The sequence below is a fragment of the Ailuropoda melanoleuca genome, chromosome 5 (assembly GCF_002007445.2).
Source record: "Ailuropoda melanoleuca isolate Jingjing chromosome 5, ASM200744v2, whole genome shotgun sequence".
Taxonomy (NCBI): Eukaryota; Metazoa; Chordata; class Mammalia; order Carnivora; family Ursidae; genus Ailuropoda; species Ailuropoda melanoleuca.
In genome coordinates, this window is record NC_048222.1 from 25,559,574 (window position 1) to 25,584,293 (window position 24,720).

General features: G+C 50.9%; 1 protein-coding gene and 1 long non-coding RNA gene across 7 annotated transcripts in view; one reads left to right on the forward strand and one right to left on the reverse strand.

The window, feature by feature from the left end:
• LOC117802302 overlaps positions 1 to 22,862 on the reverse strand; it is a 41,586-nt gene extending 18,724 nt beyond the window's left edge. The window contains exons 1-2 of the long non-coding RNA XR_004625413.1: positions 22,848 to 22,862; positions 16,754 to 22,625 (exon numbers count right to left, since the gene is read on the reverse strand). This is a non-coding gene — a long non-coding RNA (uncharacterized LOC117802302). The remainder of the gene's footprint in view (positions 1 to 16,753; positions 22,626 to 22,847) is intronic.
• EXOC2 (exocyst complex component 2) overlaps positions 1 to 24,720 on the forward strand; it is a 608,573-nt gene that overhangs the window by 256,345 nt on the left and 327,508 nt on the right. The gene's annotated exons all lie outside the window — the stretch shown is intronic.

Below are 24,720 nucleotides of genomic sequence, written 5' to 3' on the forward strand. Positions count from 1 at the left end.
GCTTCCTTCCAGCTGGGAGAGCCACCGCTTCCTGGAGAGCTCACAAGCCAGGGTGTCTTGAACTGAGTTAAACTGAGGCGCACTTTACAGTCACTGGGGAGAGCCCCTGGAATGAGTTGGCTGGGCTCTGCCGCCAAGCGAGAGCTTGGTGCAGAAGCAGAACGGAAATCAGTATGCACCGCGTTTGTCCTGCAGCAAATAACCTCTTGTTATGATCAAGACCCTCCCCTGTGCCAGAGCCTGAGACACGCTCTCCCGTTCCAGCCCCCCATCGTCCGGCAAGAACCCGTTTTTGAGACTCAGGCACAGACTCAGAGGCTAAGTGGCTTGCCTGCTGCCTTTAGTGCGGACACTTGCCAGGGGTTCACTCAGCGTATGAAGACTGAGAAACTTCCTCTTTAATTTCTCTGCAGTCTCCCAGCTCCTACGGCGACCAGGCTGCAGGCACACCAGGCATCAGTAGGTATGGAATTCTCCAGACTATCCATCTGTGCCTTCTGGGCAGCAAGTACTGGAGGTTCTAGAAGGGGAGTTATTCACTATCCCACTACCTGTCTGAACACAAAGCTTACCTGCAAGTTCCCACCCAGGAAACGCTCCTGACACACAGACTCTTGCACTATGTTCCTGGACGGGACATTCTTCCTGCCTCGCTGTCTTCTTCCTGTCCTAAGAACTGGGTGGGACATGCTCCACTCTTTCCCCAAGGAGCCCCCAGGGCCCCCAGAATTACAGCCTTTGTGCCCCATGCTGCCCTGGAGTGAATGTTGGCTCAACACCTCCCAGGTGTCCAAGTGGGATTGGCTGACGTTGACTGGTCAGCGTCCCCCTCTATCTCTCCCGTTGGGCAGACCATGGAATGCCTCCCTTCCTCCTGAGCATGGCCTTGACCTTTATAAAATGAGTGGCTCCCGAATGCCCTCCGGAGCACCAGGGCCGGGCAGGCTGATGAGAGCAAAGATCTTCCAGGCCCACCCCTACGACTCTGATTTAAGGGATCTGGCATGTCACAAGGCACTTGAAATTTGACGAGCACCAACCCAGGCCACCTGCAGCTGATCCTGACATGCGGCCCTCAAACAGACCATTGGCTTATCTGTGTTTCCCCAACCTCAGCGTTAGCTTGCCGTCTTGATGATACGTTAGAGTTATTTCTATTTTTTACCGGGCTTTGCCCTAAGCCAACAGTTCTCAGCCTGGCTGTTCACACTAATGGGGCTTGTGCAGAATGTTGTATAAAATCTCAAAGCCAGGCCCCGCTGTGGGCTGGAGCATTTTAAAAGCTCCCTGGGCAATTGTAAGGTGTGGCCATGGTCGAGGACCACTGCGCTAAGCAATGATATGCATGCAATCTAGTGGACATTAAAATATAGGCATAAACGTGTCAATACAAGCATGCTTGTGCACAACCAGCCCCAAAGCATCCTGCGTCCCACGCTTTGACAAACCCTAGTCCAGATGTAAAGGCTCTTCTGGTCCTTTGGGTCCACGTCCAGAAAAAGAATTCTCATTGAGACTCTCACATGTTCTAGACTCCCCTGGGCACCATCACTCATGACCTCACGATCCCCACAGCAACCCGCCGCGGGATGTCATTATCATCCGTTTTACAGATTTGGAAACTGAGGCTTAGAGGATCAAATGCTGACTCTTCTATTCCTGGGAAGTTAGTTCAGAGAGTCCAATGCCAGCTGCCAGATCCCAAACATGACACTTTCTCCGCCCCGCCTGGGGCCGGGGGCGAGCAAGCCTGCCTGCCTGCGGGGTTGGACTGAGGGCTGCCGGGACTCTAGGCGTGCACTGGTTTGTGACAGCAGCTGGCGAGGAGGCTTTCCAAAGGATGGGGCTTGGGGGTCAAGGGCGTGTGGATGAGCCCTACCCTTGGCCAGCAGGCTGGTTTCATCACGCTCACCCCTGCCATTAACTCCCTCTGGTTTCTTCTAAGATGAGAAAAAAAAGGAATACTGTATGGTGACTAACATAACATAATAAAAATTTAAACATAATAAAAAATGTTAAAAAAAAAGAACAACAAAAAAAGTAAAAAAAAAGGAATAAAATCTCATCTCTCTTTGAGCCTTACTCAGCATTATAAAGATCAGATTTGTCATTATTCAATCCTTTCTGAGGCTGATAGGCTGGCTTGTGACCTTTAGTTCCTGGCAAAGCCTAATTGCACGAGAGCAGTTTGGAAATGGGCTGCATTGCTTACTGATCCTATCTAATTTGTTTCAGATTTCCTGACCTGCTAAAGACCAATGAGATGCGTTGTGTATTTTCCAAAGCAAGGACGGAGGCCTCTCTGCTCCTGGGTGGCCCAAGACAGCTCTGTGTGTGGAGGTTGACCCTCTGAGGGGTTCCTGATGGACACAGTGGGATGCTAACAGGAATTTCCCAAATGTATTTCATTCCTAAAGCAAACAGTGGATGCATCTGGTTATGAAATCCTAGCATCTCAGCCCCAGCAAGGAAGGGATCAGGGAATCATGCTGCAGAACTTCCTTTTAGAAATGAAGAAACAAATGACTCAGACTGACGTGGCTAGTTAGCAGAACCGGAGGACAGATGCCACATACCCTGAGGCTGACTTCATTCTGGATTCCCAGCGCCGTGGATACTGAGATGAATAAGTCTTCGCTCCTGTCCCCATGCGCCATGCATGGGGGTGGGGGACGGTCACAGACATAGAATGTGCTGACATACTTTAACAGAGGTGAAACATGGTCCTGAGAGGGCGCATGCGGCTGTGCTATTTGGGGCTCACCCATCATCCATTCATTTATTCACTCACTCATTCATTCAGCGGTGTGTGCCGAGCACCTGCTGTGCGTCAGGCCCACTCTGTTCTAGGCTTATGGCCCCAAAACCGAACAAGGCAGAGAAGGGCCCTGGCTTCCTGGTCCTTACACATCATGCGGAATCAGACATTAAACAACCACACACTTGGACAGATGCTTAAGCGCAATATGGAAAATTCTAGAAACTGGTGTAAGGTGGTACGAGAGGCAACATCAGGAGATTCTGACCTCAGCTGAGGAGTGACAGTTAGTCTGACATGTGCAGATGTAGGGTGGGGGTGGCGTGCCGGTCCAGGGGAAGGGGCAGCCGGTAGGAAGGCCCAGGCTGGAAGGAGCTTGTGTGTGAGGGTTTGAGGGACCGTGGGTCTGGGCCTGGCCTGCCTTGTAGGTGAGGTTAAGGATGCAGGGTTGAATCCTAAGAGCAATGGGAAGGATTGAAGGTCTCTAAACCTGGGCAGGGGGTTGAGTGGGACGATGAGGTCGGCCTCTCAGGCAGCCACGTGGTGCTGGGGTGTTAGCACCGGGGGGACTCAGGAGGACAGTGACAAAGTGGACGCAGGAAGATACAATCTGGTCCGCGTGAGAGATGATGGTGGTTTACACCAGGGTGAGGCCGGGAAGAGGGACCCACTTGCATGGTGGCTCAAAGGATTGCAGGAGACCACAACACACGCTGGGCCCAGTGCATGCAGCTTGGCGTACAGGGAACGGGGGGGCCTGGCTTAGCTGCTGTGACCATGTGGCCCGTGTCCTGAGACCAGGCTGGAGAGGCGCTGAGATCCTCCTTCAAACCTCCGGGAAGGGTCTTGTGGAAATTAGCGCAGGGCAGCGACTTTGGCTTCAGATACACTGGGCGGGTTCCAGTTCTGAGGACTTAGCCCTGTGACCCGGGGCAAGCTCTGCAAGCACACTGAGCCACCATTCCCTTTTTTGGAAAGGGAAATTCGAATCTCTCGGAGCAGGCCAAGCACGGCTGCAAGTAAGACTCAGAGTCAGAGTCTGCGGAGCAGTTGAGGAAACCTTACCCCACCCCCACACACCCTTTTTGGTAACACATTCTTCTCTCCATTCTTCTCTCCATCCTCTTCGAGTGCCCATGATTCTCTGAATGCCTGACTCCAGTTCCTCCTTCCGTCCTGTGCTCCGCGAATATCAAGGTGCGGCTCTTCAGGGCTTGTCATAACTGACTCGAGTCTCTTGTGTTACATGATGCTACTGGAAAGCACTAAGGTTGCCTGTCTGGCAACCGAGGAGATGAATGAGTCAGCTGTGTGGTTATGACGTCCCACCCTGTCCCCCAGCCCTGGTTGTCACCCGCCCTGCTTTGTCGGGGACCTGTGTCTACCTGGCCCGGGCTGCCTCCTTGCGTCTCGGGCTGCTTCCCAGAGGAGGCTGAGCGTATCTCGAACACGTTCCTCCTGCCTTTGCGCATCTCTGGGTCACAATCATCTCTCTAAACTCAACCTAAGGCTTGCTTTTTTTCAAGAAACCCTGAATATCTACCCTGAAATCTCCTGGTTATAATATTTTTGGTTTTAAAAACAGAGAAACTAAGCTTCAAACCTTTGGTACACAAAAGCCTGAATTCTTCAGCAGAATACGCAAGGCTTCTACCCCTGGACCTCGCTGTCCCTGCCCAGCCTACATTGACCAAGCAGTAGCAAGGGCGGGGCTTTTGACCCGTCCCTCTCCCTCCCCCTGCCATAGCAGACACCATCAGTGAATCCTACCCCTCTCCCCACTGAGTCCAGATACGAGCACCGTGGGACCCACACAGCGGGGCTGCTGAATGAGGTGCCCCCTGCTTGCCCGCACTCAATTCTGCGAGGTGAGTGTGGGGCACAACCTGGCCCGTGTCTGTCTGCCCACCTCCTCTGCTTTCTCTGCCTGGTCTCCCCCACCAGACCCGCATGTCATCTCCTTCCTAAATGGGTCCAACGCAGCCAGGTGGACTTAATGACCCCTTCATCTGGTCCTAGGCACTTGCACCTGGGGCTGCCAGCACTGAGTTCCTCCTGAGCCCAGGGACTCAGGGACAAATTTAAAATGGCAGTCTCATCCTTTACTGATTGGCATTTTTAATCACAAGGGAGGTGGTGATGAGAGCAGAAGAGGGGAAAATATGAAAATGGGATAGATTTCATTTAGGGCAAGTTTCTGGACCAGATATTCCCACAGCATGGCTCGGCAGGGGCCGGGTACCTCTGAAAGGTTAGCTTTCCTAAAATACGTTCATTGAGAAGCTCTGAATGGCCGTATCCTTTCTCCGTCTCGAAGGGACCGAGTCTTCTTTGTTGGTTATCAATGAAAAGGATTGGACTGTGAGCTCTGATAACATTTATCAATAGTGTTGTCCCAGTGGACCATCCGGGGCAGCCAGAACACACCTTCCCAAGGATCCACGCATCCCTCCCAGCCGACCATGGTGGTGGTGGTGGGGGGGATACTGTTGTCATCCAAATATACAGCATAACAGGAGCACAGGGAAGAGAGCTAGCAAAGTTTGTGTTCCTTCTTTTGCACATTGCATGACTCTGTACAAGTTTCCTTAAATCTGAGTCTTCGTGTCTTCCTCTGTAAAATGAAAAATGTGATACTTAGCTTGCAAACTTTGTGTCAGGATTAAAAGACATGACGGATGAAACGTCTTCTCACAGTGCTGGCACAGAGTAAAAATAAATCAATAAACAAGTGTATTGTGGTGAGTGTGCCACTGTATTTTTAAGTGTACGTGTTTAGTTTTGATACATACATACACCTGTGAAGCCATCACCCCATTCAAATAGTGAACACGTATCAACTTGTCTTGTGCGTCTCTGTAATCCAGCCGCCAGTCCACTTTCTGTCCCTGTGCATTCGTGTGCATTCTAGAGTTTCATATAAGGGATCGTATACAGAGGGCACTCCTCACACGTGTAACTCTTTTGCATTTACTCTGCACACATACAGCTCCATACAGTTGTTTTTATACTCTGTTCATACCTGTCATCGTGCTTTTTCCACTTTACATTCCAGAAATTTCTCTTCATCGTTAACATCGTTTTTAATGGCTGTTTTAGACTCTATCTTTTAGATGGCCATATGCCATTTAACCAGTTGGTCATATAGGTTTTTTTTTCCTTTTCCAAGGTTACAAGCAGCTCATAGAAATGAGTTTATATAATTTATGACCTTCTATGTCTTGACTGACTTCACATGATGTCAACACTCATCCTCTCGCATCAGCTTCTCGGGAAACCTTCTTTCCTCGGCTTCCAAGACAATATGCTGTCGTGTTGCCGCCACTTCTCTAGCTGCTCCTTCTCCCAGAGCTGGGGCTAGGGCGAGGCAGTGAGGCGTTCACCTCGGCAACAAGATCTCAGGAGGTACCGAAAACCTCAATTGTCAAGATAAACATCCAATGCAACATTTTTAAAGGGTCAAAATAAATACAATAAAGTCAACGATGAGCAAAATATTAACATTTTAGGTAAAGGCAGAATCTGGTGGGGCCAAGAGTAGGTGCAGGCAAAGGGAGGTGAGCCTTGTGGGGGGAGCGTCAGCTCCAGGACCGTGAGAGAACGGGTATCTGCTGTGACGGCAGCCGCAATATGCGAACCCAACACGTGTTCCTCTTGCTCCATTTCTGACCGTCGTGGTCCATGGTCACCAGCTTCTCCCGGGTCTGGCAGCCCTCCCCATCCTGTAGTGTTCTCGTCTGAGTCAGATTCTAGATTTGAACACAGTGTCCCATACTAATGTCCTACATTCTTCATCTGCCCATCCGTCTTCACGGTCTTCTGGCAGAGCCCCAAGCCTGGGTGGCTGGCTCTCCACTTTCTCTTCTGCTCCATGGATGGGCTAGCCCGGCATGTGGATTCCATCCTAACACGTGGCACCATGCTCACGTGGGTCTGTGCTGCTGGCACCTCACTGTCCATAAAGTGTTTGTCAAGCCTCCTTTACTTTCCTTAATCCTATAACCTCCCCATCTACCCCTCGCTCTCAGCAGATGGCTGGGTGGTCCCTAGACTCCGCCATTGACTATCCGACACAAGGGCCCAAATAGCAGGTCCCCTTGCCTTAAGGTGGGACAGTGAGTAGGTATGGTAGGGATTCCCTCATTAATCCCCCGAAGACTTTGTGGCCATTTACTCAAGTACCCACACACTGGGGCAAATTAGCAATCAGACACTGGATACAGGGTCTGAGTTGGCACTGATATCCACATTGTCACAGCCCCCCGTTAGAATAAGCTATGCAGGAACCAAGTAGTCAGCATGGTTCTGGCCTAGGCATGTCATACAGTGGCACACTGAGTCAACAATCCCACCCTGTGGTCATCTCCCTGAGTCCTGAATGTGTTTAGGAAAGACACATTGAGCCCCTGGGAGAACTCTTACGTTGGTTCCTTGACCTGCAGAGTCAGAGTCACTGTGTAAGAAAGCCTGAGACTGTCTATCTCCTGTCAAGATAGTAAATGAGAAACAATATTGCATTGTTTATATTTGTTATATTATTATGTTGAAAAGGTCAATGCCACCCTAAGAGTATTGAAGCGTCCAGGAGTGGTGGTCCCTGTTGTATCCCCATTGGATTCACCAGGCTGACCCTACAGGAACCGTACGGATCATAGCAGAAGACTATGGAAACTTACTTAACCACGTAGGAGAGCCCCAGTTGCAGTCACCGCCCGTATGGCAAGTTCTCTAGCGTGGACTAATGCAGACTTAGGTACGTTGAATGCAGCTATTAATTGGCAACTCGATCTTTTTCTATCCTGATCAGAGAGAAGGATCAGAAGCAGTTTCCATCCACAGGGAACAAAATGGTACCCATGCACAGTCTTCCTCTAGGGAGCGACTCACTCTTCTGTTATCGCGATGTACTCCAATGGCACTTAGACAATCTCGACATTCCACAGGACGTGGCAACGGTTCTCTGTGTTGATGGCATTGTGTTAAGGGCACTTGAAAAGCACGAAGTACTAATTATGCCTTGGTAAAGCATATTTGTTCCAGAAGGTGGGGGATAAAGCAGTCGAGAGCCAAGGGTCTAGGATCCAAAGAGCCAAGGGTCACTTCAGTGAAGCCCTTAGGGGTTTTCTGGTCCAGGCATGCTGGAAAGTCCCCTCTAAGGTGAAGGACAAAGTGTTACACCTGTACCTATAATGCCTGGGAGAGAAGTACGACCTTTGGCAGGCCTCTCCAGGTTTGAGGAGCACACATTCCACACTTTGGGAGACCATTTCCACCTACTTATCAGATGTGGAAGGTTTGAGTGGGACCTAAGTTAGGGAAGCCTGGGTAGCGGGCTCAGGGAGAGGCCTCAGCAGTCTTGCCCCCGTGCTGTCCAGCCCAGCAGACCCCAGAGAACCATAGGCTTCTGTGGAGAGAGATGCCAGGTGGAATCCCTGCCGGCCCCACTAGGAGAGTCACGGTGCCGACCGCCAAGGGTTTAGAGCAAGGCCGTGCCGTCTGCTACAGAGAACTGTGCACTGTTTGAAAACAGCTGCTGGGCCTTAGTAGAAACCCTACCTGAGCACGAGACATTACCTGAGCCTATGGTCACTCATGACCTTGGCATTTTCTAGGGTCGGGTAGGCCCTGCTGAAGGGGTACATTTGGGTTGAAGGTCAGGAGAGCACAAGCAAACTGCACGAGCAGGCGCCCCAGACCCTGGGTCATCTGCCTCTGTTGCACGGATGCTTCTCCCTCAGCCGATGCTCCTCCCTCAGCTTTGCTTCTCCTTTAGCTGATGCTTCTCCTGCAGCTCACACCTTTGGCCTTATGGGAAATTCCCTTTGACCAGCTTAGTTTGCTCAGGTTGCCATAACAACGATACCATAATTTTGTGGCACAAACCACTGGAATTTGTTTTCTCCTAGTTCTGGAGGCTGGAAAGTCCGAGATCAAGGCTCCAGCAGGGTTGGGTTTCTGGTGTGAGCTTTCCTCCTGGCTTGCAGATGGCTGCCTTCTTGGGGTGACGTCATAGGGCAGAGAGGGATAAAGGGCAACTTCCCTGATGTCTCTTCTTAAAGGACACTAATCCTATTGGATCAGAGCCCTCCCTTGTGGCCTCTTTAACCTTAATTATTTACATAAAGGCCCTGTCTCCGCATAGAGTCACAGTGGGGGTCAGGACTTCAACAGAGGAACTGGGGCAGGGGTGGACACAAACATTCAGTCCATAACACCAGCCGACTGAGCAAGCGAGCAATCCGAGCTTGGGTGGTGGGCACATGAGCCTGGCATGGGTGCAAGCCCACATGTTCTGCTGACCTTCCACCACTCAGAGGTGGCCTGAAAGACGACGGCTAGGGGACAGCTCCCATGGTCAGAGCTTCCGGTGGTGCGTCTGGTCACCCACTTTGTGGCCTGAGGTGGGGGCACGCAGTGTGGCCCCCGTGGCTCTCTGGAAGCCGGCCCTTACACGTAACTCCCTGGCATCGCGTCTCCTGGCTCTCCACCCGAGCTGCACGCACTGTTTCCCCTCTCCCTGGAGAGTATGAGACCTCGTCCACAGCTGTCCGTCAGCCGAGATGCCTGCTCCACGCTGTCCTCCTTCAAGACTCAGCTCAAATGTCCTTTCCTCATGCTACCCCCGCCAACAGAATTGGTGGGTGCCCCTCTGCTCGCCTGGTTTTCTGTCTAATGTAAATCTGGGTTTTGTGATGTACGCTACAGTTCCTTACAAACCCTGTTCCCGACCAGATCACGGGCACGTTGAAGGCCAGGGCATCTGTAGGCTGACAGCTCTGGAGTTTGTCTATCAGATTCAGGCCACTCCCCTAAGCTCCAGACCCACACATCCAACCTCGCACCAGACATTATCACCTGCGTGACTCACAGACTCTCGAGGTTCTCTCCCAAACTTTTCCCCCACCCTGAGTCCCCTGTTGCCCCAACATCTCAGTGAGCAGCTCTCCCAGCCTCCTCGGGTAGCTAGCAGCATTCCGGTTCCTTCTGCTTCCTTTTCAACCTCATCGTGCATCAGTAATGCTCACTGGTTCTAGATCCAAACTGCCTCCCAGCATCATCTCCTCTGTCACCTGGCTGCCACCTGCTCTCAGCAGCCCTCCTGTAGGCCATAGCCAGCTTCCCATTGCGCTGGGAGGACACCCTGCACTGCCCGCACGCCCTGCCTTTCTTCTCCATCCAGCCCCTGCTCGCGGCCTACCTGGTGCTTGTCACCCTTCATGATCATTCTGTCTGTCATCTGATGTTTGCCATCTCCCCCCAGGCAGGGACTGTGTGTCTGTCCCTGTCACCGCTGTGCCCCCAACAGTCAGCACAGCTTCTGACTCATAGGAAGTGCCCAAAGAAAGCTCAGCGACTTAGTGCTTAAGGTGCAATGAAAGGCTGGGTGAGCTATTCCTGGAGCGCGTTCTTGAGCGCTACGGACGGGACCAACCACACCATGAGAGCCCAGCACTGATACCCATGTTTCCAAACGCCAGCTCGTGAAGTCAGACATAGCCCTAGTAAGTGCAGCGCCAGGGGCAGAGGAAGGAGAGGCAATCAGCTGGGTGAGGAGCCTACACTGAGATGACCTTCCTGCAAGGGTCTGCTCCGGTCCGCGGCCTGGAAACTGTCGGCAGTGCACTTGCATCCCGGACCAGTACTGAGAGCAGAGCCAAGCTCTTCAACCAGGAAATTGTATCCCGACTCCTTCCATGCAGATTGTCCACTTGGAGGCCCAGGGAACACCCAGGGGAACTCACCCCATCAGCCCATCTGGTGAACATCTGACAACCTCTCCCTCCCACGACGCTTCACAATCACTCCTTCTGCTTTCCCTGTTTTCCCCTATTTAAACGCTCACATATAGAAACGGAAGACTGACTACTTCTTATGAAAAGGTTGCAAGGGCTCTAGAGAACCGGGGCTCCGTCTAGAAGGTCGATCATGAAGTTGGTCTGCCGGAGGCATGTGTCTGCTGAAAAACGCACTCCATTCCCTGCTGGGTTTTGGTGATGGAGTGAGACGGGAGCACAGGGAGACAAATAAAATCTTAGCGTCTTCCCCTCTTTTGTCTGGTGCTATTTTCTCCCAATTCTGATTTTTAACATTTCATTAAAAAACCCATCTTGATCTCCTAAGAGTCAAGTTAAAAAAAAATGTCTTTATTGTAAGAACTAACTGCAGGACGCCTGGGTGGCTCAGTCAGTGAAGCGTCTGCCTTTGGCTCAGGTCATGATCTTAGGGTCCTGGGATTGAGCCCCACATCGGGCTCCTTGCTCAGTGGGGAGGGAGTGTGCTTCTCCCTCTGCCTCTCCTCCCACCCCTGCTTGTTCTCTCTCTCTCTCTCTCAAATACATAAAATCTTGGCGGGGGGNTTGGGGGGAAAAAAAAAGAACTAACTGCATAGACAAAAGCCAGGGAGGTATTTGCCAAGGGACATCACCAGTTTTCCTTCCTGTTTTTGTAAAGCGGAGCTCAGGAAACCCAAGCAGGCGAATCAGGCCCGTTGTCTGGAGTCACGAGGGCAGACTTGGGCCAGGGCCAGCTGAGCTCGGCCCCTGTGTTCCCGGCCCTCAACCGACAGGGAAGGCGGGGCTTTCCCAGCGACTGCCACTCGCCAGGAGCTCATCTCCCCACGTCCCCCCGAGTGCCCTGCAAGGGCTCCAGCGAGAGCCCATGTCTGAGAGCCCACACAGGCCAAAATGAGGAGAGACTCTAAGTCAGATCTGTTGACTGCCTCTCCCTATGTCTTTCCCTCCCCCGCTCAAGCATGCAGAGCCAACCCTGGCTGGATTTCCCAGACCCACGTCCGTCGGCTGAAACCACCTCGTCTCCTTGCCAGGGCCCAGCGTCCCAACACCCCCCTCCTTCACTGCCCTCTTAAATGCAGTCCCCCCCCCCGCCAAGTCCGCTCCTCAGGGATGCTCTGGCCACCGCCCAGGCGGGGCCCACGCACCAAATACAGCGTCCCACGATCCTTCCGGGGCACTTGGCACTGATCCCTCGAGGGAACACGTGTGCAATCCCACAACAATGACTCGTGACTGACAATCATTTGTAGATTACCTTGCAGATGTTACATCTCATAACAGCCGTAGGAGGGAACACCTCTTTATCCATGCCTGACGCCAAGAAAACCAAGGCTAAGGGTGGTTCTGTGATCCATCCAAAGTGAAGTTAGCCCGGAGCAGAGCGGGAGCCAATCCAGGCTAGCGGTCCTGCCTCACCGCACGGCCTCCCAGGCTAAGTTCCGCTTCCTGCAAGTGCGGAGCCCAGACTCAGACAGCCTGGGTTCATGCTGCAGCTGGTGTGACCTTGGGCAAGTTACCTAACCTCTCTGGTTTCTGTTCCCCGTCTGTAAAGCGAGATGATAAACATCGCTCCTGCTTTGTGGGGTTGCGGCGAGGATTTACTGACACAGACGTAAAATCCTTAGAATGGTGCCTGGCAACTGGCGTAATATATGTTCGTTGTCAGTTTTCTTTTAGGAATTTTTATTATGCAAAACAGCATCGGGGGTCGGGTAAGAATCTTAACTGAAGACAGAATTCTAGGAGGTCAAATTGACTCCTCCACCCTCACTCCTTCCAGACCTCTTTTTTTCTGTAATCCTATCTTTTCTCTCCTGATTTTCTCTGGAACAAACGAAGGAATGCAACAAGGAGCTGCGAGAGTGACGGGAAAGAGGGCTTCTCGTTAATCCCACCTCTTCTTTCCTGTCATGAGAGGGGGGTCAGGTGGGCAAATACACTGCCTTAGGAACTGGAATGCGAGTCTCAGCCCCGCCCTTTCTGAGCAGCGTGACCTTGGTCCAGTTACTCTACTCCCCTGAGCTTCTGTTCCTTCATCCGTAAAATGGGAGAGACCTCCCAGCTGCACTGGACCGCGGGATGGAGGCCCAGGAGGTCTTTAGCTCTAGGCCACACAGCAGCAAATGTGCTCCTCGGTGTCCCTTTGTGGGCCCGGTGGGTTTGTTTGGCTGGGATTATTGGACTCTAGATAATAATGAGTTGATTTAGTTCGAGAGAGTTCGCCCCGGCCACATCCCTACCAGTAAGCTCCGTGTCCATGCCAACACTGAGCATCACCTGCAGAGACATCATGGTCCCAAACCGCAGCACTTCCGGTCCTCACACACACGGGCCTGCACCCAGCAGTGCATCGCCCAGTCGCCCGGTGTGACCAGTCGAACAGGGGCGCTGGTTTCATCGTCAAGCCTCTGGGAATTAGCTTTGGTGGAAACTGTCTTCAAAGGATCGGTCAGGCTTTCTGTTGCTGTGTCTGTGATTTGCCTGTTATTATCCTTCACTTTTCCTCCATTGTCATTGCTGTCTTTCTTGGGAATTTCCAGAAGTCCTTTGTGCATCGTAGGGATACAGCTGACCCTCCGAGGACGCAGGTTTGATCTGTGCGAGTCCACGCTTACAATCCTGCAAGCACAGTTTCTCTTCATTCTGAATTTCTTAGTAACATTTCCCCAGTTCACTATCATAGGAGCCAGGATGTAATACCTCTAACATACGAAATATGGGTCAATCAACTATTCATGTTATCCTCAGACTTCCGTCACCAGTGGGCTGTTAGTAGTTAACTTTGCGGGGAGTCAAAAGCTATACACGGATACTCAACTGGGCAGAGGAGTCAGCGCCCCAACCGCCACATGGCTCAAGGGTCGACTATAGTCACACGTCGATTTCAGATCTGACGAATACTTTGCTGCCATCTGTCATCCATGAATTTGTCCCTGGTGTCCTTGCATGCGGCAGACATCCTGTTTTGATGTGGCCTCATTCGTCAGATCACGGAGATTTCAGCTTGTCCGGATGCCTCTCAACAGAGGGACCCCCGCATGGAATGGAACATTCCAGACGTGGAATGTGAAATCAAAATGTGGAGCGGCCTTGCCATCGATCCACGTTTTACACTGACTTGCTGGTTTCCATCCGCGATTTCAGACTTTGAGACTGTTGAAGTTTGATGCTGAAACACAGCATTGTACCATCCTGAAACGTTCATAATCATACACACCATGTTTCGGTCGACATGTCTGATGGTCTAGATGAAGGAGGGGCACATTCCACTGTGCGTCCTGTAGACACCGTACAAGGTATGACGACTGCTCCCCATGCTTGCCGTGTGCCCTTGGTCCCTCACCCTCCCTGAGCCTCCTCTCTATCGCATGTGGCAATGATGGTGGCACATGTGTCATCAGGCTGCCGCGAGTGGCAAGTATGCTATTACAGGGATAGGTATGAGAACAGTGCCTGGGCCACGGGAAGGCCATGCTATGAATGTCTGCCGTGATCGGTAGCAAGACGGTAGTGCTACTTCTGCTGTTTAACGAATATTGAAATGGAGTCACAAAGACTTGAAATCACTTGTCCCACAGTGACAGCAGAGTCAAGGCTGCTGCTCCTTCCTCGGACCCCACGGCTCCTGCCACTTCCACCCTGAGATGTCCAGGCGAGCTGAAATCTGCCTGTCTACCTGCCTTCCCTGGGCTTTGTGTTCGGCATCAAGGGCACAGAGGATCCAGGCCACCTCTGCTCCCGGTGACAGGCACTCACACTGAAGAGAGAGCTCCGGTATCCCTGACCCAAAGGACCTCTTGTCTGAGCTCACTACCCCTTCCCTTAAAGAGCCCAGTGGCCAAGGAGAAGCCACTAGTTTTCCACGTGCAGGCCCATGCTCGCTCGGTCTCAGTCAACACACACGGGGGCTCAAGCCAAGAATCTAACCCTCCTCGTTCCCTCACTGCTCCTCTTGCCCGACATGACCTGTCCTGTGGGCTCCAGTGGTACGACCGACCCCACCCCTGCCTGTTCTGCTCACTCCATGCTGGGCCGGCCATCCCCACCTTCTCCTGCACCCTTGCAGTGTCTCTGCCCTGCTCTCCCTGCCTCGCCCTGTCTCCCCTGCAATCCGCGGGCACTCAGCAATAAGACTGAGTGGTGCATTTACTATTATTATTTTTTAAAGATTTATTTATTTATTTGAGAGAGAGTTCTCATGCACGGGGGTGGGGAGGGGCAGAGGGAGAGGGAGAGAGAAACTCAAGCAGCCCCCGCGCGGAGCATGGAGCCAATCACAGGGCTCGATCCCAGGACCCTGAGGTTGTGACCCGAGCTGAAACCAAAAGTCAGATGCTTAACCGACTCAGTCACCCAAGCACTCCTAGTTATCATTATTTTAAAAATACATTTCTTGAGCTCTGTATGTTCTCTCTACTGATATCTTTATACTCTAGTGAGATTTGCGACACAGGGTTTTGAGACCACCTGTTTTCAAGTAGGCTCTACTCCCAATGTGGGGCTTGAACTCACGACACTGAGATCGAGATTCACACGCTCTGCTGAGCCAGACAGGCGCCCCCAAGCCTGAGCATTTTCAACATCAGTCAGAGCGTGCTGTTACCCTTCCCAAAACCCTCCAGTCGTTTCCCATTTTCCTCAGAATTCAACCCAAACCATTTGGCCAACAATGATCCGATGATCGGACCCCTGCCTCTGTCATCAGCCTCGTCTCCCTCCTCTCTTCCCCTTGTCACCTTGCTCCAGCAACACAGCTGGCTCTCCCCAATCCCCTAAACATGCCTCAGGGCCATTGTACTTGCTTTTTCCTCTGCCTGGAACTCAGCCTCAGACTGGGCTTTCCTCCTCCACAGTCAGTTCTCTGCTCAGAGGTTACCTTTTCAGAGGCTCCCTGTGACCATGCGGCTGAAACTGTCACACTGTGCGCCACAGCTCTCCATCCCTGGGCCATGCTATGTGCTCTCTACCATTTATTAGCACTCGGACTGGGTGACTACTTCTCTCTACCTGTCTCCTCTCGAGGATGCACAACCCCCACCAGAGAAGAGACCGCCTCTGATTTGCCCCAGGTATGCTTCGGCCCGCCTGGGAACTGGTGGGGGGCAGGACGATTCTCTCCCCACCCGTGATTCCACTCGGGCATCCCCGGAATCTGTGGTGGTGTGAGGCTACATGGCACGGGGGAATCAAGGTCGCAGACAGAATTAGAGTTGCTAATATACTGGTCCTAATATAGGAAGATTATCTAGGATTATCCAGGTGAGCCCGAGGCAATCATAAAGGTCCTTAAAAGTGGAAGAGGGAAGCAGAAGAGAAAGTCAGAGAGATGCGAGCTGGGAAGGCGTGTGCCCCCCTCCGAACCCCCTAGAAGATGGAGGAGGGGCCATGAGCCCAGGGACAGGGGCAGCCTCAGGCAGCTATGAGCGGCAAGGGAACGCACTCTCTGAGAGCCCCAGAATAGACCGTGGCCCTGCTAACACCTTAATTTTAGCCTGAAGGCACCCATGTCAGACTCCGACGTCCGGAACTGTAAGATAGAAGTGTGTGCAGTTTAAGCCACTGACTTTGTGGGAATTGGTTGCAGCAGCGATGGGAGACGCAGCCCTGCTATTTGCTGGATGCATCATGAATACGTGAGTCAATAGGGTCTTACTTCCCTCTACCAACCGGTCCCTGTCGTTCCCCCGGCTGTGTCCTAGGATGCGGTGCCTCGGGGTGGCCTGCCTCTCCCTCCATCTCCTCTTCTGCTGCAGCGGAGTCTCGAGCTGGATGACAGGCGGCACGTGGCACTTACCGCGTATGGAGCTCGCGGTAAATCGGAAGGCTTCCCTGGATATCCACGTGCCCTCCAACCTGCGTGTCCGACCTGCTTCTGTGCCTTTGGTCACGTGCGTGCTGGGTGCCATTCACCTCAGTGCGGCCCTGCCTTCTTGTTTTTCTGCGTTTTTAACACCATCCTGGAAACATCCCCTGGGGTGCTGACTTTCTCAGTCCCGTCACCCTATCGTCCCTCCGGCTTCAGCGACCACCTTCGGTGTTTCCTATCCCCCTTTTACAGACGAGGGAACTGAAGTGAGGATGTGAAGCCGTGTGCAGAGAGAGAGAAGCCCAGAACTCTGGCCGCCTAGCTCTGCCCACCCGGCCCCTGATACTTAACACAACGACACACACCAGAGCCACAAAACGCAAGACAGCCACTCACCACCTCTGGTCTCGTGTTCAGTCCTGACTCCTCTGGGAGAGCTTCCGAGCTCTTGGCCGCTTAGGAGCCTAATTCGAGCCATATCATGCCTGCGAGGTTCCCACTGGCTGGACTCCCAGTCCTCCCGCCACGCTCGGGCTGGTCTCGCAAGAGTTTTCCTGAAGCCGCTTGGCCTTTTCGGAGATATCGGCCCCGCCTGTTTGTCCAGGCCGCCTGTTAGATTCCTGTGGCCTCTTCAGAGCTCCTTCCTGATTTGACAGCAACCCCCTCCTTTCACGGGGTGAGAAGTTAATTTCCTCAACGACTAACTACTTCCCCATCCTAACCCGGGTTTCGCAACCTGGGTGCGATTGCATTTTAATGATCATTCTGTGCGCGTCAGGATGTTTTGTTCATCCTGGGCCCCCAGCCCACGTGATGCCAGTAGCACCCTCGCACCCCCATCCCCCACCCCTCGTGACAACAGCAAAGAGGTTTCTAGGCATTGCCGAATGTCTCCTGAGGGACAAAGTCACCCCAGAGGTATTTCTACCTTTGTGCCTGTTTCAGTTGGACTGAGGGGTCTGTGTTATTCTTCCCTAGACTGAAAATCCATGCCTCTGTATCACCCATTCTCTAGTCATGGTTTTCCAAAGAAAAAAATGAAAGGAGGGTGCTTTAGTTGTGATTGGGTTGAACAAGAGGTCAATTTCCATTATGGTAGTGATTCGTTGGCGTTCTCCAGAAAAACGGAACCAGTAGAGTGTTGTATATGTGTGTGTGTGTGTGTGTGTGTGTGTGTATTAAGGGATTGGCTCATATCATCTGTGGAGGCACAAGTCCAAAATCTGGAAGGCAGACCAGCAGGCTGCAGACCCAGAGAAGAGTTGCAGACCAAGTCCAAAGGCTTTCTGCAGCAGAGTTCCTTCTTGCTCAGAGGAGGCCAGTCTTTTTCCTCTGAAAGCCATCAACTGATTAGATGAGACCCAGCTGCATTGCAGAGGGCAATCTGCTTTACTCAAGGTCTACTGACTTAAATGTTAATCTCATCCAGAAAACACCTTCATGGAAACATCCAGGATAATGTTTGACCACATATCCGGGCACTGTGGCCCAGCTAAGTTAGTGCATGAAATCAATCATCACAGGCAGCAAGGATGAATTAATTTGTGGCAAAGGAAGGGAGGATGCACTTGAACTCATCTGGAATGTGGGGCCAGACTTCCAGACTTCCATGATCACTGTCTGAAATGTCAATGTTATAGAGACCACACTGGGGCCATCAGTGGTTCTCAACCCTGGACGTTACAATCACCTAGGGAGCCTTGAAAAGATAGCAATGTCAGAGTCACCCTTGAAGAGCCAGGCGTGGATGCATTGCTAGCAATCCTCAGATGTTCCAGATGTTTGCCCAAAGATGAGAGCCCCTGGGCAGAATGAATGTCTGATGCTCCCCCCAGGATGGACCAACAGAGATGAGCACAGGCTCTGCAGAGAGGCAGGCTGGGCTTGAGTCCCACTTCCCTCCAAGTGACTTATGTGATGTGGAATGGCCATTACACTTCCCTGAGGCTGTTGGTCAATTAAGAAGATGCTTGGAAAGGAAACAGAGCATTTATCATACATCAATTTATGCCTGCTCTTGCCACTCAGCGTGGTACTAACAACCTGGGTGTCTCTTCTCTGTCGTTTTTCTTTAAGTCCATCTTAAAATATAGTAACAATTATGCTTTATCTAACATGTGCTGAGCTTTGAGACAGACACTGTGCTAAAAGTAGGCATTATTTTATCCTCGCAATTACCCAATGAGGAAGAGTCTGTGATGGGCCCAGGCTACCAAAGAGGAAACTGAGGCACAGAGAGGTTAAGTGGCTTGCCCAAGTATGCTGCTAACAGTCTGGATTTATCTGACTCTGAAGGTTAATGTTTTTTAAGAACTTTCCTTCCAGGAGACATAAATCAGGATTATAGCCACCGAAAAAGAGGAGGCAACACATGCCAGAGTCCCTGGAAGTCCCCATCACATGCCTAGAGAACCTAAGAAAACAGAAATTAAAATTAGTATGGGAGCAGAGTCGTTAGTTATTTAACAAAGACTTTTGTTAAAAAAAAAAACAACAAACCAAAGTCATTCAACAAAAATTTTGGTGCATATCCAAAATTCAGTCATGTTCCTGGTGAACAACAACAGGAAGCAGCAGTCATACTGAAAAACAGAGATCCCTTCACGACAGCAACAAGAACCATGAAGTACTTGGGAATAAATTTAGCAAGAGAGGCGAGGTAGGTTAATGAATACAATCACCAACCTTTACTGAAGGATATTCCAGAAGATTCGACCTTTGGAGAGACAGCCTGTGCACATGGTAGCTAGAGTACAGATGTTGATTCTTTTCAAATCGGTTTTAGGTTAAAACAATTTTCTTTTTTTTTCAAGCAAAAATTAGGCACCGAAATAATTTTGAAAAAATTCAAAATTTTCCAAGTGCAATAGAGTGCCTTCTGAGTTCACAGCAACTCCCAGTATCTCTGAAGAAAAGAGTCAGCTCTCCTGAGCACTTCAGTCCCTTCTAGACTTCATTTCGGATTTGGTCACCTGTGGCCATGAGACTCTTTTTGCTTGGCTCTTCCTGGACACACTCAGATCCAAACTAATTTATTGTAAAAAATTGCTTTACAGTTTTAAAAGTCTTAAATTGTGAAACATATCATAGGTTTAGAAATATCACACACGCACACACACACACACACGTACACTCCTGATCAATTGGTAGAACACAATACAAAAGAACATCTCCTCCGATTTGGTCACAGGTTTCCCAGGAGTGTTTTAGCTTAAAAGCAATAAAAATCATGATGAAATTTCCTGATAAATCTGACTGCATAAAGATTTAACTCATTTTACCAGAAAGCAATGTAAATGAAGTTAGAAGACAAGAATAATCCCTGAAACACTTACAATGAATATGAAACAGTATCAACTTCTTGAGAGATGTCAAAAGCTTGCACTGACACCCCAAAGACCAGGAGAGTCATATAAGGAAAAGCCAAAATAATAAGTATATTAGAAATGATCGACCTTGCTAGTGCAAATGGAATTGCAGCGCCATATTGGCAAAGTTGGCATTATGGTACCTGCAGTTGACGAGCGATGGAAGGAGACAGGCGTTCCCTCACTGTTGAGAGGAATGCAAGCTAAAAGAATGTTTCTGCAGAGCAGTTTGGCAAAATTGTTCCTACATCTTACAAATGTGTGTAGTCTTAGTTCTAGTTATTCCATTGGTGATCATCTGTCCCAAGCAAGAATGGTAAATACAGTGGTTGATGTTAAAATACATCCATTAAGACAGCTGCACTGACAAAAACGGAAACAGAGTAAATATTAGGGGAATCACGAAATACATTATGGCATATCCATCCACTTGCTGGATAGGATGCAGATATCTAAGGGAATGTTTACTTATAGCCTTTAATGACAAAAATAAATTCTTATGGGTCTAAGTTAAGACAAACAAAAGCAACCCTAGAATCCTGCAGTCGACCCTTCCCAACAAAGCAGCGGTGCTTTCTAGTGGAGTTGGACACATCGGTCTGAAATCCCAGCAACTCTACCTATTTGCTGTGAAGCTTTGCCGAGTTGATTGACCATTTTGAATCTCAGGTCTGCTCATAGAATTGTTGTAAGGATCCAGTGAGATTACATCAACAAGACAGCCCTACCTGCCTCCTCTTGTTCATAACGCTGAGCATGGGGATTACGTGGCACGTGGAGAGAAAAGGGGAGGACCCCAAATCATCTACAGACTGATTATAAGTTTAAAATACGTACTTACCCACTAAGAGAAGGATAGACACAGTTGGTTTTAATTCTTCATTTTTAAGGAAGAGTGGACAGGAGTTTCCTGTCTTTATTTCCGTGAGAGTGTGGCTTCTTTCTTGGGGGGAGACTGTGACCATCTTGTTCCCAGGATCCCAGTACGCGATCTTCAGGTGAGAAGTCTTGTGCCAATCTTATTCCCGAATGACCGACTCGCGAAAATCTCATAATGCTCTCACTCAAGCGGGAAATGGGGTCTGGTGTGATTTGTGGAAATGACAACCACCTCTCTCGCAGGACACACAGCCCGCCGTGCTGGTTGTCAGCCTCTGCTCCGCATCAGCACCAGCCAATATTCAAAATGCAGATTCCCAGGCTCCATACTGAGAGATTCTGATTTCGGCAGGTCTAGAATCAGGCTGGGAAGCGTGTGTGTGCATGTGTATGAAACATATAGTGAAGTTTGTAGAGCGTAAGCACAGAGCTAAATGCACACTTCTGCCTGTGTAGTACGGACCTACCCCAGTATACACACGGCGTACTATGTATAGGTAATACACCAGCATATATACCTGCATCTACATGCTTTTTCCCATATGTATATACCAGTCTAACCACCATTCAGATCCAGATGAAGAACCGTTCCAACATTCCAAATGCCCTTTCCCAAGCAATAACCCCTCCCCTCACCCCAGGTAGCCATTAGTCTGTCAACACGGATTAGCTGAGTCTGTTCTCAAATCTCCTATAAAGGGAACCATGGTGGATTCACTCTTTCACGTCTAGTTTCTCCTGCTCCACAGCATGTTGGCAAGAGGACCACCACGTTGCTACCTGGAAGGGTAATTGGTTCACTTTTATTGCTGAATGCGGACAAACGACAATGTGTTCCCCCACTCTTCTGTGGACGGGCATCCAGACTGAACTCAGCTTGAGGCTCTGTTGAGGAGCACTGCTCAAATGTTCTTATCCCTCTCTTGCGTGCTCTTGCACGTACTTGGGTGTGGGGTCGATGGCCTACTGAGTAGGTACGTGTCTAATTCCAGCAGACGCTGCCACACGCTGGAAATCCATATTTTTATAAGGAGTTCTGATGCAGGCGGTCTGGGACCACATGCTGAGAAGCCCTACTTAGCTAAAAGCCCCATTATGTGAGCAAACACATTCCCTTGAGTTGATCCTTTCTTGGGGTACAGGTGGGGACGAGCTTGCTTCCAGTGAGATGCCAGCTAAGTGATTCGGGGAAGTGGGGGGTAGGGGATGAGAAATTAAATTTACACCATCTCTTAGCACCTCTTCGGAAGAAATCTTTGCAATCCACTACTTTTGCCCAACAGAAAGAAGCTAAGAACAGGGAAGCTTTGATGGGGGTGGGAAGGTGAGACTCCAGGTCCCTGTGCCCCATCAACCAAGCCCTCTCTCACCCCAACCATGAGCTAGAGTAATGCCCTATTATTCGCTAGAAAAGAGGGATCTGCTTGGGACCTTGGGTTGTCCATATGGGGAGCGACCGTCCCTTCCACTCACCTGAAAATACTTGCAAAGCCATGTCCCCCCATGCTCTTAATGCTGGAGGGGGCTTGCTGGAAGCAAGTGAGACGGCATTTCTCCTGCTGTATACAGCAGGTCTAATAGCAAAGGCCAGTTACAGAAAAACCATCGCTTTCAGCCAACTTTTGCTGTTTCACCACAGACCCAGCCAACTTCTCTGAGGTCAGAAGGCCAGGAAACGTGCTTGTGTTCCCTCTCTCGCTGGCTGTCTCTCTGTCAAATAAATAAATAAATAAAAATCTTCAAAAAAAAAAAAAATAGAAGGCCGGGAAACGGGGCTTCGCACTGGCAGCGAAGGTGAGGGAAGGAGGTGAGGGAAGGAGGGCCTGCCTGTCATGTTGGCCGATGCTGCTTCCCCGGTCTCTCTGCCAGGAGCCAGTTTTCTTCCAGATTCCAGGGATCTCAGCAGGCTGGCTCAGCCTCGGCCTAGCTCCGATCTCAAGCTGCTCTCTGCTGTTCTCCGCTGCGCACTACACCCGGGGCCGCAGGCAGCACGTTCCCAGAGATGCGAGAAGGGCTTCCACCTGAGGCAGGCACGGGGCGGGAGAGGCGGGGGTTAAAGGAGCCAGGCTGCGCACAGAGAAGGTGGGCTCTAACCCCCAGCCCCCACACCCACCCGGCTGGGCCCCATGTCCCTCCCTCGGGCCCCACAGCTCCCTGAGTGTCCTCTACTTGTTTTGGTAGACAAAACGCTCTTCCCCACTTCTCTAAACCCAGTGAAACTGGACGAACGGTGTCCGTCTTACCTCAAAGCTCAGTATATCCCCAAAGCGGAATGTGTTGCCTGGTACAAAACAGACGATCAATGAATATTTAGTTGAATACACGAGTGAATAAATAATTGAGTGGACTTTGAACGAATGAATAAAGAAGTCAAATATATCATTCATGCTCTCAGAGAATCAAGCTGCTGGGATCACGCAGTTACAAAGCTCTTCTTCCTAATAAAAAAGTCCCTAGCTCCTTCAAAATAAAAAAGGGGCGCTCCAGGAGGCGCCTGGGTGGCTCAGTCATTAAGCATCTGCCTTCGGCTCAGGGCGTGATCCCAGCGTCCTGGGATCGAGCCCTGCATCAGGCTCCCCGCTCCACCGGGAGCCTGCTTCTTCCTCTCCCACTCCCCCTGCTTGTGTTCCCTCTCTTGCTGGCTGTCTCTCTCTCTGTCAAATAAATAAATAAAATCTTTTTAAAAAGGGGGGGAGCGCTCTTATTTGAACTGGTGCTGACTAGAGATATTTGGGGTCACCACAACTGAAGTGGGGGGGCTACTAGCATCTAGCATGTAGAGGCCAGGGACACCAGCACACCTCCCGAGGCGGACAGGCGGGTCCAGCATGACCCAGAAGCGTTCTGTGCAAACTGTGACTAGTGTCGGGGCTGAGAGAGCCCGAAGTGGGCCCGTGGTCGGCTGGGGGCTGATGCGGACATCGCTCAATGCAAAGTGGCAGCAGCCACAGCTGCTGGGGACAAACTTAATCCGGTCGAAAGCAAGACTGAAAAATTGACCCAGATAAGAACCGCTCAGAGAAGATCTCACAAGTTATATCAGCAGAAGCTACAAAATTGGTACATCTGTGTGTCAGGAAGTGAACGGTGGTGTCTCTGTAGGACGCACGAGCCAGCTAAACCCAGAAATATGTCCGCATCTTGTAGCTAAGACAGTGAGAAGGGCAGTCTCCACCTGTGGACTGTTTCTGTTGCCCTCCATGTGGCCACACTGATGGCTTCAGCCAGTATGTCTCACAGTCTTTTTGGGGGGAGGGATGGAGGATACACAACACAATCTTCTGCGAAGGCTGTACTCGTTCAAGCTAATTTACTTATGATACAAGAATACATGTCCTGGATTAAGTTCTTTCCAACAGTTGCCTGCATTGGTACCTCAATCACCCTATGAAGACAAGTCACCCCAAATCTGGCTTCCCTGCCCCTCACCATGCCCACTTTATACCCGGAGGCTCAGCGTGGACACTCAGCTTGTCCCAGATCCCTCGGGAGGGGAGAGGCAGATCCGGGACCAACGGCTGTTCTTCTGATCAGCATCTGATGCACAGGTGGGTCCTGGAAAGGCACGACTATATTTCTGCTGGCTTCAAGCTGAATGTGTCCAATGGCGGCCTCCTTGGCTCGGCCAAGCCTCCAGGCAAGTCCCAAGGTCTCTTCCCGTTGCTCGCTGCGGCCCCCACAGTCTGTTCTGCCCTAGAACCAGTGGGCAGTGGGACCTGTCCTCTCAGGCCTGTCTGGCTGCCAGCTCCGTCACTCTGTGTCCTAAGTTCCTGCAAACCAGCTGCCCCCCAGTTCTACTCCCCACACCTGAAAAAGGGACAGAGAGCGCTGACTCACTCACCAGGCCGTGAAGAGCTTCCACTCTGTGATAGGAATGGATTCGTCTCCCCTCTCCCCCCGGAAACACGATTGCCATCTACCTGTGAAGCGCTAGTCTGGCTGGCAAGAGGGCTGTCATCTTCCTTTTTTTTTTTTTTTTTTTTTAAATTAGGGTGTGGAAGGTACCAGATCAGATACACAATTACAAAATGCCGCAGAATCCAAATTAAAAGACCCAACGTAGGGTCACTGGAGCTAGTCTGGCTCAGGCAAAATAAAGTTTTTTCATCTGTAACC